The 18,654-nt window shown below is 37.7% G+C and overlaps 1 pseudogene; it reads left to right on the top strand.

The window, feature by feature from the left end:
* The first annotated feature begins 8,009 nt into the window (after positions 1-8,009).
* LOC137763855 (ATP synthase F(0) complex subunit C1, mitochondrial pseudogene) lies at positions 8,010-8,387 on the top strand (annotated as a pseudogene).
* Positions 8,388-18,654: the final 10,267 nt, after the last annotated feature.

Below are 18,654 nucleotides of genomic sequence, written 5' to 3'. Positions count from 1 at the left end.
CATGTGTATAGGTATGTACATGTATGTATTATATTTACTAATTGGTAAAAGAAAATACATGTGTAACAAAAACTAGAATATAGTATCTAGTTATAATGTGGCTAATTATACTAATTATAATGTGGCTTGAAAAATATGGACTCTAGAGCCAAAAGGATTGGATGTTTTTAAGGATTCATTAATTAAGCTGTCATATTTTGGTGACTCAGCTTCCCTCCTTAGAGAGATAAGAGACTGTGAGCTCTTTGAGAGAAGGAACAACATTTGTCTTGGCTTCACTTTTTATTGAAATTTGAACTCCTAATAATTAACATAGTGTATGGTACACACTCCATTTCATTAATGGATAGATGAATAAGTTGTATTGTAATACTTCCTGAATTATATTCTAATGATATGTCATTTCATATATGAAATGTGAATTCTTGCTCATTCATTTAACAAGCACCTACTATGTGCTTGGAGCCTAGACAGGTTATGCATTATACATCATTTCTTTAGGATTAATCTACCACTTCACATCCATTAGGATGACATTATCAAAAAAAAAACAAAAAACAGAAATATCAAGTGTTGGCAAGGATATAGAAAAATTGGAACCCTTGCCCACTGCTGGTGGGAATGTAAAATGGTGCAATCACTATGGAAAATTTGGGGATTCCTCAAAATATTATAAATATAACTATCATTTGATCCAGCAATTCCACTTCTTGGTATATACTCAAAAGAATTGAAAGCAGGGACTTGAACAGATATTTATACACCCATGTCTATAAAAGCATTATTCACAATAGCCAAGAGATGGAAGCAACCCAAGTATCCATTGACAGAGGAATGGCAAAACAAAATGTGATACATACATACAATAGAATATTATTCAGCCGCAATAAGGAAGGAAATTCTGACACATGCTACAATATAGAACCTTGAAGACATTGTGGTAAGCAAAATAAGTCAGTCACAAAAGCATAAATACTGTATGATTCCACCCATGAGGTATCTAGAATAGTCAAATTTATAAAGACATAAAGTAGAATGGTGGTGACCAGGGGGTGGGGGTGGGAGTTATTGTTTAATGGGTATCGAGTTTCAGTTTTGGAAGAATAAAAAGTTCTAGAGGGAATTCCCTGCCGGTCCAGTGCTTAGGACTCGGTGCTTTCACTGCCAAGGGCCCAGCCAGGTTCAATCCCTGGACAAGGAACCGAGATCCCACAAGTTGCTTAGTGAGGTTAAAAAAAAGAAAAAAGTTCTAGAGATGGATGTTGGTGATGAATGCACAATACTGTGAATGTATTTAATGTCACTAAACTGTACACTCACTTTAAAATGGTTAAAATAGTAAAGTTTATATTATATGTATTTTACCACATTTTTTAAAAGATTAATCCAGTTGTCCTTTCTGATCCTGTCCCTGGATCTTGACATCTATCTTACTTTAGCATCTGTGGCTCTTGTTCATCTTTCATAGAGAATAACAGTAACCCACCTTACCTGAGAACTGGGACTCTATAAGCAACTGGGAAAATCTTGGATCACTTCACCCTGGAATGAAGGCCTCGTTATCGTCATGTCAAGTTTCTAAGTAATATAGCCAAAGATGAGGCTTCTGGGAACTGGAACTAATTGGATTTGCACTGCTTGAAGTTAGAGCAGGGGTTAGGAAGGGGACACAGTGGAGAATGGTCATCTCAATTGTATTTAAAGGCAATGTCCACAGATAAGATGGCTTCTGTAGTAGCCCAATGTGCTCTGTCCCCACTTCAGTTATTCTGCAGTTTAGTCTCCAAAGAAATCTTAAGGAAGTAGAATTGAATTTGTAGGGAGACAGGGAGGGAAATAAGACATGTAGCATGTACCATATACTGCCATTGGTGCTTGACATTCATTATTTCATTTGATTCTTATAACAAACATATTATTATACTCATTTCATAGATGGCCAAATTAAGGCTCAGAGCGATTAGTATTTCCCAAAGTCATTTGCTTGCAAGTCCTAGGACTAGGATTCAAACTTGATTACTTTCTAATTGTCATAGCCCAGGATCATTTTATTGTTCTGTCTCACAGTTACCTATAGAGTCAATTTCTGCCATTGGCTCCTTCTTGGAAAGAGCTATGTTACCCTGAAATCAAAAATCTATACCCAAACTTTTATGCTGGCAGGCAAATAAGGCTCCTGGCAGCAAGTTCATTCTTTGATGAAAGCACTTAAGAATTGATTCCTAGCTAGAATAATTAGAGGCAACAGAAGAAAGTGCTTCTTACCCCTGCATTCAGTACCTCCCTTGGCTCAAGAGGAAAACAGCCACCAACTCATATTGATGAAAGAAATTAAACCTGATGCCTGAAAATCACTAAGTTTAAATTCAGGCTTGGATATTGTACTCCCCTACAAGCATTCTAGACCTTGTACACTTAATTATATTTAAATTGCATTTTCAGGAGTATTTCTTATGGGATTGATTTTACTTTATTGGCTAAGAATAAGCAAAGCAATAAACAAATAGGATAACTATATACTCTGTTTTTATTACTCATTTAAGTAATTGAATATCTTCCAACAAGTGACCTGCTCCTCTTCCTCACAACAGCAGACTTGTCTATCAAAATACTGCATTAAATACATCAAATTCTTATAAATGAAATCTTACTACACAGCAATTGATTTTATGACTTCCAAGTTAGAAATCTACGCAAATAAACTCTTAACTGCATGAAAACTTTCCAAAGGATTTTCATGACCTTTTATGGCTTGTCCTAAAATGAAATCCACTTCTGTCATAGAAGCACTTCAGAGTCTCCTGCATTGTTAATATATCTTCCAACACATTGGATTGCGGTGGGGGAAATCAACAATTCGTTATTCCACAAACCCCACCAATGAAATGCAATGAAACCCGATGGGGTTGGGAGGGCAGGGGAGCTGCTAGTTACTCAATGGAGGAAATTACCCATTTCCATCTGAGCTTCAGTCTTCTCATCTATGAAAGGTGGAATTGAGCAAAATCATCTCTAATTATATTCCAGTCTTTGAGCTTCTATGATTTGGTTATTCCGCAACGTGATAAACCAAAATACAAAATAGTTCCTATCTAATTTTTAATAACTAACGGCATGATGAGATAAAACTCTTAACAAAGGGTTTGCAGGGTAAATAATAATGGTAAAAACTACTTGTCAGAACTACTTTTCTAAGTTATTACAGTATAACTAATATGCCTATAATTAAATTCTTTGAACAAAATATAAATAATATTCCAGGCTTTCACATCAATAATCTTGATATGAACGATCTTAACACCTTAACTTTTGGCTCGTTTGTGACTTGTTTTAATTTCTTGGGCAAAATAATTTAATAAATGGCACCAAAAGATAAAAAATTAATTTGAAGATTTTCTTATATTTTTAATACTTTCAGGTTCTTAACTCTAAAAATTGAAGTTCTTTTTAAAGTAAACCACACTGTTGTGGTTTTATTTTATAATTTTGGATCAAAAGGGATGAGTTCATGTTATTCAAAAAAAAAATCTAGTTTTGAGGTAACAGATGGTAAGTTTAAAAAGAATGCACTCTTTTCCAAGTGTTCTATAATAAACATGTATCAAATTTATAATAAAACAAAAACAAAAGAATAGCATACTATGCAAATAAAATTCACATTCTCCTTTATATCAGGACAAAACTTTTCTATTTCTCTCCTTCCTTTTGGCCCTTCATTTCTCTACATTTGTAAAATAGTAGCAAATCAACTAAGCAGGGAAGGTAGAAAATTATATGATGTATAGCATCTATACGTTTCTAACATTTCTTGTCGCAAACCAAATATTTTTTTCTGCTGCAGTTAGCATAAAGTATAAATTTTTGTGAGACCCAAAGTAAATACCAAACACCTAAGACGACCATCCACCTAGTAGCCAATCTACAGTCATCAACAACACTGAACAATGCAGACTATCATCTATTTTTCATGCTAAAAGGATTCAAATTCCAATGCAATAAACCTGTATATAAGAATGTTTTCAAGTCATTCAAATGTTGATTGTTATTAGGTCCAATTCTGATATCCCAACAGAAGCAAAATTTACCTCACTGCCTACTGAAAAAGGAACTCTGTCGGGACGTGTTGAAGAATAAAATGAAATGAGGTTTATGTTCTCAAAAAGTAGTTATCAACATCCAATAATTATACAACATATTTATAATGGTATTATGAATTTGTCCTTTAAAGAACCAGCTACATGACAAATACGTATGTATTCCCTTTATTTCTGTTATTTATGAAGATTAAGATATTTGGAAATTCTATCTAGGTAGATTCTAATGTTTTCAATTCTCATATCTAACCAAGTACAGGCAGCTCTAGAGGTAAGAGGTTTTCTTTACTTCCACTTTGATTTTCCAACACCTATAATTTTGGTTCCTAACAAGTTTCCAGAATAAAATCAAACCTTTTTTTTCAAATGTGTGCCCCAGTATATGCCTATCTTCAAAAATCTACAGCTTGACCTCGTTCCTTCAGATATAAGAAAACTGAGATCATCTGGCCAAGCCTCTCCTAGTTTGAGGATCCCCTCTAAAACTTTCCTGACAGATGGCAACCAGTTTCTATTTAAACACTCCAAACACAGCGTTCTCCTGTTTTGTTTGTGTCCCCCCAGAATTCATACGCCAAAGCCCTAACTCCAATGTGGCTGAGATGGAGCTGCTAAGGAAGCAATTAAAATTAAATGAGGTCATAGGGGCCCTGATCTGACAGGAATTAGTGTCCTCATAAGAAGAGACACCAGAGCACTCACTCATTCTCTCTCTCCCTCTCCCTCCATATATGTACTGAGGAAAGACCATGTGAGGACATAATGAGAAGGCAGCCATCTGCAAGCCAGGAAAAGAGCTCTCACTAGAAACTCAATCAGCCAGAACCTTGACCTTGGAGTTCTAGCCTCCAGAACTGGGAGAAAATAAATTTCTCTTGCTTAAGCCACCTAGGCTATGGAATTTTGTTTTAGCAGCAGACTAATACACCTTGCTTCACAAGGTGGCCAATTCCACTCTCAAACAACTCCAAGTGTTGGAAAGTTCTTATTTTAAGCAGAAATCTGCTTTCTGCAGCTTCCACCCGATAACCTAACGTCTGCCTTCTGGAGCTACATGAAATAAATTTAACCCATGTTCTCAATTTAAAAAAAGATTACATGAAAGAGTCCCCAATATTTTAACAACTCTTCTCTATCCTTTAGCCTCTTACTTAGACATACTCGAATTTACCAAGACTCTCTTTAAAATGTGGCAGCTAGAAAGACTCCTTAAGTACTCCATAAATATGGATAATAAGGGGCACGATACTTTGCTAAATTAGTCCTAAATTTTCCTGAGGAAAAGCTACTCTCTAAAAACCCCTCAAAACCCTTAAGAGGAAGGGAACTTCAGTCGATGAGACCACCTATCTATGAAGAAAAACCTTCTGTAAGGTCCCCTCTGCTGGAAATCTAGTCAGCTGGCTCAGAAATCAACAAGATAGACTTCAAGATCAACTGGTTGGAGACCTGATACTTCATGAAAATAAATGAGTACACCATTGAGGACAGATTATTTCTATTTACCTCAAGGTCACTGTGGACAAAGAATCCATTCACTCCTTCTCACCAGTAAAATTCATTTATTTTTTTATCACCTTTCTTATGTCCAAAATGTCTACATTAGTCTTCTCTTATTCATTCTCTTTTTTTCCATAGGGATAAACTAGTTAGTCCAATGCACATTTATGTAAACTACTACATTAGAAGAGCGAATAAGCCTAGTCCTTTGGTGCCTGGGGAACTCCTCAGTGAATCCCTTGCTGTCACCATCTTGGGTAACTCTCTGGTGCTGCTTCCAAGGACCAAAGAGAGGGAGATTTTTTTTTTTTTTTTGGCTGCGTTGGGTCTTCGTTGCTGCGTGCGGGCTTTCTCTAGTTGCAGGGAGTGGGGTGTTACTCTTCGTTGTGGTGCACGGGCTTCTCACTGTGGTGGTTTCTCTTGTTTCGGAGCACGGGCTCTAGGCACGCGGGCTTCAGTAGCTGTGGCTTGCAGGCTCTAGAGCGCAGGCTCAGTAGTTGTGGCGCACGGGCTTAGTTGCTCCGTGGCATGTGGGATCTTCCCGGATCAGGGCTCAAACCCGTGTCCCCTGCATTGGTAGGCGGATTCTTAACCACTGCGCCACCAGGGAAGTGCCGAGAGGGAGATTTTTGCCTTCAAGTCCTGCACCTTTTGGTTCATGTCCTCTCCCATCCCTTTTTTCTTTTTCTCTAGCTTATTCCAACTGCTGTGCTTTTCTTGTAAATATGTCACATCTGAATTGTCAAAAAATTACTTTGAATACTAACTGCTGTGGTCCACAACACAGAGATCAAAAGCACAGATTTACTAATGTCATTTGCAGCAATGTGGATGGACCTAGAGATTATCACACTAAGTGACGTAAGTCAGACAGAGAAAGACAAATACCATATGATATCACTTATAAGTGGAATCTAAAAAACAGTACAAATGAACTTATTTACAAAACAAAAACAGACTCACAGACAGAAAACAAACTTATAGTTACCAAAGGGGAAGGAGGAAAGGGATAAATTGGGAGTTATACAAACTACCATATATAAAATAAACAACAAGGATTTGCTGTAGAGCACAGGGAATCGTATTCCATATCTTATAATAAACTATAATGGAAAAAATAAAAAAGAATATAAATATATACATATATATGTATAACCAAACTGCTTTGCTGTACACTTGAAACTAACACAATATTGTAAAGCAACTATACTTATTTAAAAAATAAACAAAAAAGCACAGATTTACTAGAGTATAAAAGAGATAGGAGATTTACCTGAGTAAATCATTGGTGCGATCTAAAGAATTCAGTAATCTTTGTTGTCCTTGTTAGTGCATGTTGCTTCTCCCCGCACCTCCAAGCCCAGAATAAATTCAACTCCAAATTTAATAAATATTTTTATTTTTGCATTCTTACAGACTGTTGAAAACGTCATGCCTCTCTAGGCCCTTCACTTCCTTGGTCTCAAATCATCACTGTGCTCAGTGATGATCCACTAAAAATTGAAAGATGGAAGATATCAGTAGACTGCAATATTTGGGGCAGGCTTTGCCTACCTAACTCATTAATATTTCAGCTTGGTAAAATCAGAATATGTGTAAATTCATAGGGAACACCCTATGGATAAGAGAATAAGTGTCAACAAAGGCAGAGAGGTAGAAACACCTTAGACATGTCTTGGACATAGCAGTCCCAGGGTCACACAGAAAAGCTCATTCTTCTCACTGAAACTGCCTACCCATGACAGTGGTGCTACTTTTTCTTTACTCAGAAATGGCCACTGAGTAAACCAGAGTGGGCCTGACCCAAGGGCCACAACTCCACGGTCTTGACTCATGGGGTGGCCCAATTCAAAGGACTCTTCCTACTGGAGCAGTGGAAATTAGTCCAGTCAGACCATCTCCCTCCAGAAGAATGCAGAGAAGATTGAACAAGGGGGAGAAAAATAGATAGCAATCACCCAGAAAGACATCAGAAAACAAAGTCTAGGTCCTTGGTATTTACAATAAACCCCTTTTATCTTAAAATTACCTGAATGAATTCTTCCTTACAACAACAAAAAGCCTAGTGCAATATATTTTAGGAACAGGCAATACACAGTTCTACCCTGATGAAGGGTTTATCCAGGGGACAGCAAAAGGTAAATTCAGAACAGTAGATTAAGGTCTTCACTTGTGAAGAACTTTGAATACTAGCTATATTTTTCTTTCTTTTTTATGTAATCTTACTTTCCCTTTGCCATTGCACATTTGGCAAAACTTTAAAAAAAAAACAAAAGAGTGCCTATCAGTCGAGACTGAAATAAATTAATCTGCAAGAGATATATGTGACTTGAGGAGTCAGTCACCCACCTCAAGCCGGGCGAGCGCTGTGGGCCGAGCAGGGGCAGCAGGGCAGTGGGAGTGCAGACTGAAAACATGCAGACCACCAGGGCACTACTCATTCCTCCTGCTCTGACCCGCTCTGGTACCAGGGGTCTGATCAGGCCTGTGTCTGCCTCCCTCCTGAGGAGGCCAGAGGTCCCATCTGAACAGCCTTCCTACAGCAGTGTCCCACTCCCCGTGGCCAGGCGGGAGTTCCAGATCGGTGTTGTCTCCCGGGACACTGACACAGCGGCCAAGTTTATCGGCGCTGGAGCCACCACAGTCGGTGTGGCTGGTTCAGGGGCCGGCATCGGCACAGTGTTTGGCAGCTTGATCATTGGCTATGCCAGGAACCCATCTCTGAAGCAGCAGCTCTTCTCCTACGCCATTCTGGGCTTTGCCCTGTCTGAGTCTATGGGGCTCTTCTGTTGATGGTCACCTTCCTCATCCTCTTTGCCATGTGAGGTTCCATGAAGGTCACCTACCCACCCCTGATGCTTCGACTCCAGGCCATGCCCAGTGCTAGAGTGTGCTAAGCTTTACCATTAAACACAATGTTTCTCTAGAAAAAAAAAAAAGAGAGAGAGAGATGTGACTTGAATAGCATAAATAACAATGTTTGATTTTATATCTATTTGTCACAGATAACCAAAGGTATTTAAAAATCTAGTAGTGTGTTGACATAATAAGAAGAGGATCTCTAAATCTTTTTTTCACACACAAAAAAGATGTATATCTCCCACTAAGATCAGGTATATGGAAAGGACATTCCCCTCTCACCACTTCTTTGCAGCATTATAATGGAAGTCCTTGTTAATGCAGTAAGGCAAGAAAAGGAAATAGAAGGTACACAGGCAGATTGGGAAGGAAGACATAAAACTGTCTTTGTTTGCAGATGACATGATCATCTATGCGAAAAACCAAAAGGATCAAACAAACTCCTAAAGCTAATAAGTAATTATAGCAAGGTTGCAGGATACAAAGTTAATATATAAAAGTCAATTGCAGGCTTCCCTGGTGGCGCAGTGGTTGAGAATCTGCCTGCCAATGCAGGGGACACGGGTTCGAGGCCTGGTCTGGGAAGATCCCACATGCCGCGGAGCAACTAGGCCCGTGAGCCACAATTACTGAGCCTGCGCATCTGGAGTCTGTGCTCCGCAACAAGAGAGGCCGCGATAATGAGAGGCCTGCGCACCGCGATGAAGAGTGGCCCCCACTTGCCGCAACTGGAGAAAGCCCTCGCCACAGAAACGAAGACCCAACACAGCCATAAATAAATAAATAAAAATTTTTTTTAAAAAAAGTCAATTGCTTTCTACGTACTAACAATGAACAAGTGGAATTTGAAATTCAAAACACAATAACATTGCATTACATCAAAAAAAAAAAGAAATACTTAGGTATAAATCTAACAAAATAAGATTTATATGAGCAAACCTCTGATTAATGAAATAAAAGAACTAAATCAATGGGGAGATACTGCATCTTCATGGATAGGGAGACTCAATATTGTCAAGACGTCAGTTCTTTCCAACTTGATCAATCAATGCAATCCCAGTCAAGATCCTAGCAAGTTATTTTATGGATACGGACAAGCTGATTCTAAAGTTTGGGGACTTCCCTGGCGGTCCAGTGGTTAAGACTTCGCCTTCCAATGCAGGGGGTGTGGGTTTGATTCCTGGTCGGGGAGCTAATAAGATCCCACATGCCTTGCAACAAAAAAACTAAAAATATAAAAAACAGAAGCAATATGGTAACAAAGTCAATAAAGACTTTAAAAATGGTCCACATCAAAAAAATCTTTAAAAAAATAAATAAATAAAGTTTGTACGCAGAGGCAAAAGACCCAGAATAGCCAACACAATATTGAAGTAGAATAACAAAGTTGGAGGACTGATGCTACTCAACTTCAAGACTTACTATAAAGCGGCAGTGATCAAGACAGTGTGGCATTGGTGAAAGAACAGATAAATAGATCAATGGAACAGAACAGAGATCACAGAAATAAACTCGCATAAATAGTCAACTGATCTTTGACAAAGGAGCGAAGGCAATACAATGGAGCAAAGATAGTCTCTTCAACAAATGGTGCTGCAATAACTGGACATCCATGTGCAAAAAAATGAATCTAGACATAGACCTTACACTCTTCACAAAAATTAACTAAAAATGGATCATAGGCCTAAATGTAAAATGCAAGAACTATAAAGCTCCAGGAAGATAAACTCCCAGATAACCTTGGGAACAACACCACCAAAGGCATGATCCATGAAAGAAATAATTGATAAGCTAGACTTCATTAAAATTAAAACATCTGCTCCGCAAAAGACAACGTCAAGAGAATCAGAAGACAAGCCACAGACTGGAAAAAAAAATATTTGCGAAGGACACATCTGAAAAAGGATTGTTACCCAAAATATACAAAGAACTTTTAAAACTCAATAATAAGAAAACAACCATATTAAAAAATGGGCCAAAGGCCTTAGCAGACATCTCACCAAAGAAGATATACAGATGGCAAATAAGCATGTGAAAAGATTCTCCACAACATACGTCACCAAGGGAATGCAAATTAAAACAATGGGATATCACAACACACCTATCAGACTGGCCAACATCAAACACTGGCAAGGATGTATAGCAACAGCAACTCTCATTCACTTCTGACAGAAATGCAAAATGGTGCAGCCACTTTGGAAGACAGTTTGGCAACTGTCTTAAAAAATTAAACATATTCTTATCTTACAATCCAGCGATCATGCTCCTTTGTATTTACCCAAAGGAGTTGAAAACATGTCCACACAAAAACCTGCACACAGATGTTTATAGAACCTTTATTCATAATTGCCAAAACTTAGAAGCAACCAATATGTCCTTCAGTAGAGGAATGGATAAACTCTGGTACATACAGACAATGGAATGTTATTTAGCACTAAAAAGAAATGAGTTATCAAGCTATGAAAAGACATGGAGGAAACTTAAATGCATATTTCTAAGTAAAAGAAGCCAATCTGAGAAAGCTACATATTGTATGATTCCAACTATATGATATTCTGTAAAAGGCAAAACTATGGAAACAATGAAAAGATCATCAGTTGCCAGAAATGGGGGTGGGGGTAAAGAGACAGAGCATAGAAGGGTTTTAGGACAGTGAAAATACTCTGTATGATATTATAATGACATATTATTATACGTCATTATGCATTTGTCCAAACTCATAGAATTAGAATGTATAACACAGTGAACCCTAAAGTAAGCTATGGACTTTAGGTAATAATGATGTGTCAATGGAAATTCATCCTTGGTAACAAATGTACCAATCTGGTGAGTGACGTTAATTATGGGGGAGGTGGGAATTCTCTGGTTGGCCCGTGGTTAGGACTCGGTGCTCTCACTGCCGGGGGCCCAGGTTCAATCCCTGGTCGGGGAACTAAGATCCCACAAGCCACACGGTGTAGCCAAAAAAAAAAAAAAAAAAAAATTATGGGGAGGCTATGCATGTGTTGAGGCAAAGGGTATATGGAAAACCTCTGTACCTTCCTCTCAATTTTGTTGTGAATCCAAAACTGCTCTAAAAAATAAACCTTTAAAAAAAAAGGTGTACATCTACATCCAAATCTCATATTGCCGTATTTTTTTACACGCAGTGAAGAATGGATTTTGCAAGCCAAAATATTTTGGTCAACATTGTAAAAAATTTACAGGCTATCTCAAAATGAGATTGATTTTTCTTGTAGTTGAATTTAAATATTAAAGGCTTTATGGCTCCAAGTGGTAATGCATAATAACTGGGTCTGCTTTATCATGATTTTTTAAAGCAAAGCATAAGTAGCAAGAAAGTTTAAAGGAGTAAGATGCTAAAATATTCTTTCCTGTGTCTAGTAGTATGCTTTAAAATTTTTTTTTAACCATAATTCTTTAATTGAAATATCTTCCTTGACTCTGTCTGAAGTGAAGGCAGCTGAAACCTTTTATAAAACAAGCTTAATATTCAGAGAGAAAAAAAAAAGCAAGTATCCGGTTTTCCAAGATAATCTCAACTAAATCTACCTACAATGCAGGAACACTGACTACTAAGTATTGCTAACGTGGGAAAAAGAGAAAAGCTTACAGTTAAAAAACAACACCGACTGGTAACGATTTATTTTCCAAAGTCATTCCAGCACCTCTTACGTCTTTCTACAAATGTGTGTACCAATAGCACAAGGGCCACGGCAGCTTGGCAAAGAAGATTCACCTTGGTATGCCCAGTGTTCATTATTGAAGCTCAGGCTTCCCTGTATCTTTTCAGGTTTTATGTAAGAAAGGGTCACTACTTCCAAGGGCCTCAAAAATTGAGGGTCACCAGAAAGGCTAAAGATATATTAGGTATCAAGGAGAGGTAGCAAAATAAGCGTGAGAGAGTGGGCAGTAAAAATGGATAAATATTCCCACCAACGATCCAGATGTACAAACTCTTCCATCATTTACCTCCACAGCCCACCATAGACTCTTTATTTATTTATTTATTTATTTATTTATTTATTTTTGGCTGCACTGGGTCTTCATTGCTGCACGGGGGCTTTCTCTAGTTGCAGTGAGCGGGGGGTTACTGTTTGTTGCAGTGCGCGGGCTTCTCACTGCAGTGGCTTCTCTTGTTGTGGAGCAGGGCTCTAGGCACGCGGGCTTCAGTAGTTGTGGCACACGGGCTTAGTTGCTCCACAGCATGTGGGATCTTCCCAGACCAGGGTTCAAACCCGAGTCCCCTGCATTGGCAGGTGGATTCTTTAACCACTGCGCCACCAGGGAAGTCCCCCACAGCCCATAGACTCTTGAAGATGGATTTCTCTCAAGAGCAAGCAGCTGTTTCACCAAAGCTTCACTGGGGTTATTTCTATAAGATAATATATTATTTCGTGAAGACGCCCTCTCTCCTCATATTTCTGGTTCTTTCCCTCTTTTTTTATGTTATTGGCCACAGTATCAAACTGAGTAAACATTTTCCAGCTCAACCACATTATCTGCTTTGTCTATCCACACACACTTAAAGTTGCTCTTAAGGGGGGCTAAATTTTTCTGTGAGAACAGATGAAATACAGTCTGTCATGAGAATGAGTGTGAACCATCTGGAATATTTTCAGGAAGGACCAAATAAAATCCAATCAAATACGTTTGAGAAGCAACAGAAGTTTAAGGTGGTGTTTTTATCTACTAATTGTAAAGTTTATAAATTGCCATTGTTGATAGGTGTTTATCCTTTGAACACACTCATACGAGTATGCCCTATATATTTGTAGGAGCAGTGCCTGTCATAACAAAAGACTAGAAACAGCCTAAATGTCTATCAGTAGGGAGCTGGTTAAATAAATCAGTTTATCCCATACAATGAATGGATACTATTCAGCTAATGAAAAGGAATGAGGTAGACCAATATTTCTGAGATGGAAAGCCCACCAAAGGATAATAAGTGACATTGAAAACAAGTTAAAATGAAAAGTTTAGCTTTAGTTCATGTATTTTCAATTGTGTACTATGCCAGAGTATGAGTATACCACAATATATTTATAAAACATATCAACGTAAATGTATCTCATAAACATAAATTGAGGGCAAAATGCAAATTGCTAAAATACTAACAATATTATATCATTTATATGACATTTTAAAACATGAGAAACAATTCTACCTACTGTTAGGGACACATATATATGAATTAAGAGTACAAAGAAATGCATGGGAATGATGGTAGTTATCACCTGGGGGTTAGGAGGGACAATGTAATTGGGACAAGGTATTGGGTTAAACCACATGATATTGCCAATGTTCCACCATTTTTGACCTACAAAAACAACAATGTCATATATGGTTCAACCTCACACGTAAGTGGTCTTTGACTATGTTAAATAGGTTTTACTTTTTAAGCTAAGAGGAAGATACACATGGGTTCATAGGAACCCATGTGGATCCACCATTATTTAGCTCTATGAGCCAAGACAAGTTATTTAACCTAATTTCTTTATCTGTAAAATGGGGATAATAATGAAACATATCTCACAGGGGTACCATGAAAATCAAATAAGTGAATATATATTAAGCACTTCAACAGTACCTGGCACACGGGTAAGTATTATTTGATTCAGCTACTATTATATTCTATAGCTTTTTGTACAGCTGTAATATTTCATGAAAATATTTTTCACTTATTATTTTTCACTTATTATTATGGAAAACTGTAAATATAAACAAAAGCAAGGAGACTAGTATAATAAGCCCAAATGTACCAATCATTTTGCTTTAATAATTAGCAAAGCACGGCCAATAAGTTTCACTTCCACCCCCATTCCCAGAAACGCACATTAGATCATTTTGAAGGGATAATTTCATCCATAAATACTTTTTATATGTCTTTAAAACATAAGGATTTCTAGAAACATAACCAAAAATGCCATTGCCACATTTTAAGAATTAACGATTCCTTAATATTATCAAATATCTAGTCACTGCTTCAATTTCCTTGCTTGTCTCATAAATACTTAAGTAAATTTTGTTTTGCAGTATTTATAAGTACACAGCTTGCTGAATTTTTACAAAGTGAACATTCCCATGTAACCAGCCAGCACGTGGAAGAAGAAATAGAATGTTGAGTTTTCCATCTTTTTGTGTGCTTTTTACAATTTTTTTCAAATCAGGATCTAAATAGGGTCACATCTTACAAATGGTTGACAGTCTCTTTCACGGTAATTTTTCATTTTTAAATTAACATTACAGTGATGAAGGATATGAGCCTATTTCTACTTTTTAGACAATTTAGGTGTTTTTCATTATTTCTAAAGAATATATAAAATACTGTTTGTTACCACTGGCAGTGAGAATGGAAGTCAGAAATATGCCAGGGTAGTCTTTCAAGGCATTACCAACAAACAGCATTTTTAGAAAGGAAACACCATTGAAAATTAAAAACAGATTCAACTATGGTCATTAAAGTATACCAAACAGCCAGAGATCTATTCTCCAGCTAACTCAATATAGAGATTCGCTTTTAGAATTTAATTGTATTTTTCATAATCATAATTGTATTCTACCTTAACTACTGTGCTTCCTTACTTGGGTTTCCAGCCCTGAGTCGAAATGAAATGAAAGTGTCTCAATGGTGCGCCGGTAATAGAATTTGAAAATCTTTATTCTGAGATATTGTAGTTTTGCAACCCTTAATGGCATTGTCCTTGACTGGAGATGCACAAGCAAATTCATTTCCTGCCATCCTCTCTGAGGCTAATGGGCCTTCCAACTGCAGAGTTTTCACTGACTTCTAATGACTGGGTGCAGCAGAGAGGGGCCTCTGGGAGCAGGATGCTGTCTTGTGGCAGAGTTCCTGGGAGAAAGGAAACCTTGAAAGACGCACTGCAATGAATCCCTTGTTCGGGGAAAACAGAAAGTCAAGCTCTATCATAAATTTTTTATTTTCCTCCATAATCCGACTTTAAGATTATGTTCAGGTGAAAGCAAGAGAAGATTGTCTGATAAAATAATTGTGAAAAGGTCTGAAATTAAAATATATATAAATGCTTATGTAAAATAGTCATGTAGAGTATTCCACTCTCCAAGACTTTGAGAAAAATGCTACACCTGGTGATAAAATCTGAGACTGTCTCTCATACATTTGTAGAATTAAGATAATTATGTGAGTAAATGAGAAAAAAATGAGAAATCTATATACTATTATACTGCATTGTCAGTAAGAATAAGGTGACTGATTTTTAAAGAAAATGCAGAATTATCACACACAAAAAAAATCACTTACCTATTCCACATTTACATTATAAGATGTGTGTAGCTATTGAAAATACACCAGAACCTCACCCAGAGAGTGTTTCCACAGTCTAAGAAGACAGCATTGATAAACAGAAGTTGCATATCACACAAACTGAATGGTGAGGTAGAAACCTTGCACAGAAGCAGGCTTTCATTTCTGACCACTTTGGTACAAACTAGATTTCCCTAGAGGTTCAATTTGATGTAAAGAACAGGCAATTTAAGCTAGCTCAGCAAGTCAGAAATCAGTGGTAATAATAAGTTGTAAGTGCCTGAAAAAGGTGATGTCGAGAAGTCGGAAGCTATTATAAATTCAATTTCCCCATACAAAAGAAAAATTAGCAAAGCAACAAATGCAGTTCCAGGCATTGGTGTGCGGGACGGTTATCTGATAGTCAAGCCACTCTCTCATCATGCTCTCACCCCCCAAACACAAACAAGAATAATTTAGCTAGCCAATCCTGTTGCAGTCTGGCATCAGTTCTCAAAGATTTGGTTCCATGACATAGTTATTGCAAGGGGGTAAGCAAGGTACAGGGACCTGCTTTCAGAGGAAAGGAACCTACCGACCTCTCAAGGAAAGGAACTGTGTGCTCTATTTACCCTTGTCTTCCCAGCCCTTAGCACTACCAGGTCTCATTGTATCCGCCACAGATGTTTGTTGACATTGCAGTTGGTTGGAAGTCATAATATTTCAGGATTTGTGTTCAGCCAGACCTTGAAGTAGCATAGTAAAGAAGAAATCAGCTATGTGTATGAAACTGCTTTTAAAAGGATACATTATTTCATGAATAAATTAAATTCTGTCAGCACCCTGCTACTTCAAGGTCTGGCTAGAGTAATTATTATCCTGATTTACAAAAGCTGTCTAAGACTACCTGGGACTTCATTAAAAAAACCAAGATAGGTAACAAAGATGGGCCTCAAACTCTGGTATACTATATCCAGTGTGATTTTCTCCATACCTCATCTGTTGAGCTATCAAATCCCAACAACCACAGAATAGAGAAGGGCGGGTGACAGCCACCCTGATTGGCTCTTCAAGGTCTTACTGTTATTATCAGCAGGACCCTGTTCTTGTTTGTGGCCAGTACAGAGATCAGCTGTCTTGACAATCCCAGAATCAGCTGTGGCCCCAGGGCCACCATAGACTGTTTTCACTACATTCTGATGAGTGTTGGAGATTGGGAATATTTGTCTGGAAGTAATAAGCAAGATCAGAAGTGACTGGAGGCAGGTAGAGCAGTTAAAGGACCACAAAAATAGCCCTAGAGGGCTTCCCTGGTGGCGCAGTCATTGAGAATCTGCCTGCCAATGCAGGGGACACGGGTTCGAGCCCTGGTCTGGGAAGATCCACATGCCGCGGAGCGACTAAGCCCGTGAGCCACAACTACTGAGCCTGCGCGTCTGGAGCCTGTGCTCCACAACGGGAGAGGCCGTGACAGTGAGAGGCCCGCGCACCGCGATGAAGAGTGGCCCCCGCTCGCCACAACTGGAGAAAGCCCTCGCACAGAAACGAAGACCCAACACAGCCAAAAATAAATATAAATTAATTAATTAATTTAAAAAAAAATAGCCCTAGAATAAGAGACTCTCTTAAGTAATATAAAAGGAAAAGAAATATAGATCAATAGCTGAAACACAGATAGATAATAGGTGGGTAGATATATATCTGATAGATATCAGATACATACATATAAATCAGAATGTCTTAATCTGAACTATATATCTTCACACATCTAATGTTTGTGAAATAGGGATGCATTTTATAATCAATGTGCATATTTAACACAACGGTCTTTTTTTCCTAACACTAGAGAAGGGAAGAAATATACATGTAATTTCTATTGCCTAACGACTTCTTTCCTTTCATTTGGAACTGTAGATCAGAGAGTGGTTGATCAATAAACTAAATTTGATTATCATTTATACTCTTCTTATATTTTTGCCTTACTACATATGATCTCTCTGAGACCAGAGGCCCCATTTTACTTAACTCTATAATTTCCCATAACACCTAATATTTCTTTTTTTTTTTTTTTTAATTAATTTATTTATTTATTTATGGCTGTGTTGGGTCTTCGTTTCTGTGCGAGGGCTTTCTCTAGTTGTGGCGAGCGGGGGCCACTCTTCATCGCGGTGCGCGGGCCTCTCACTATCACGGCCTCTCTTGTTGTGGAGCACAGGCTCCAGACGCGCAGGCTCAGTAGTTGTGGCTCACGGGCCCAGTTGCTCCGCGGCATGTGGGATCTTCCCAGACCAGGGCTCGAACCCGTGTCCCCTGCATTGGCAGGCAGATTCTCAATGACTGCGTCACCAGGGAAGCCCCAACACCTAATATTTCTTGATACACAGAGTTTAATACGTATTTGCTACTGGGTATTGTTAAAAGTTACACACATACAATTAGCAAAAAAAATGTCTCAAGCAGGTGATTCATGTCCAACAAAACGAAAGAAATTGAGAAAAATAAAACTGTTGAGCATATTTAAGCACTAGACACATCCATTAACTCAGATGAGATATCATCTAAATATCTAAACAGCAAGGAGAATGTTGCCAAAAATTAATTTCTGTTTATGACATTTTAGTAGAAATTCTCTATCATACAAAAAAGAACATTAATTTTTACCTCACTGTATTTTGATTAGAATAAATTTTAAAAAGGAAACAACTGGAGGCAATAGCTAAATTATGATACAACCATAAACTAGAATGCAGTGCTGCCAATAAAAAATGAGGTTTCCAAAAGATACTTAATGACCACATTATAATATTTAGTGGAAAAAAGCATGATATAAAATTAAATCAATTATTTGATTTAAATTTTCTAAATATTGATGGAGTTCAGAACATGCTGCCCCCAAAATATGGCTCCATGACATATTGAATATTTTAAGCTAAAGGA

This window comes from Eschrichtius robustus, chromosome 4 (assembly GCF_028021215.1).
Source record: "Eschrichtius robustus isolate mEscRob2 chromosome 4, mEscRob2.pri, whole genome shotgun sequence".
NCBI classification, from domain to species: domain Eukaryota; kingdom Metazoa; phylum Chordata; class Mammalia; order Artiodactyla; family Eschrichtiidae; genus Eschrichtius; species Eschrichtius robustus.
Note: the sequence above shows the minus strand (reverse complement) of the source record. Positions and strands in the feature narration are given on the sequence as shown.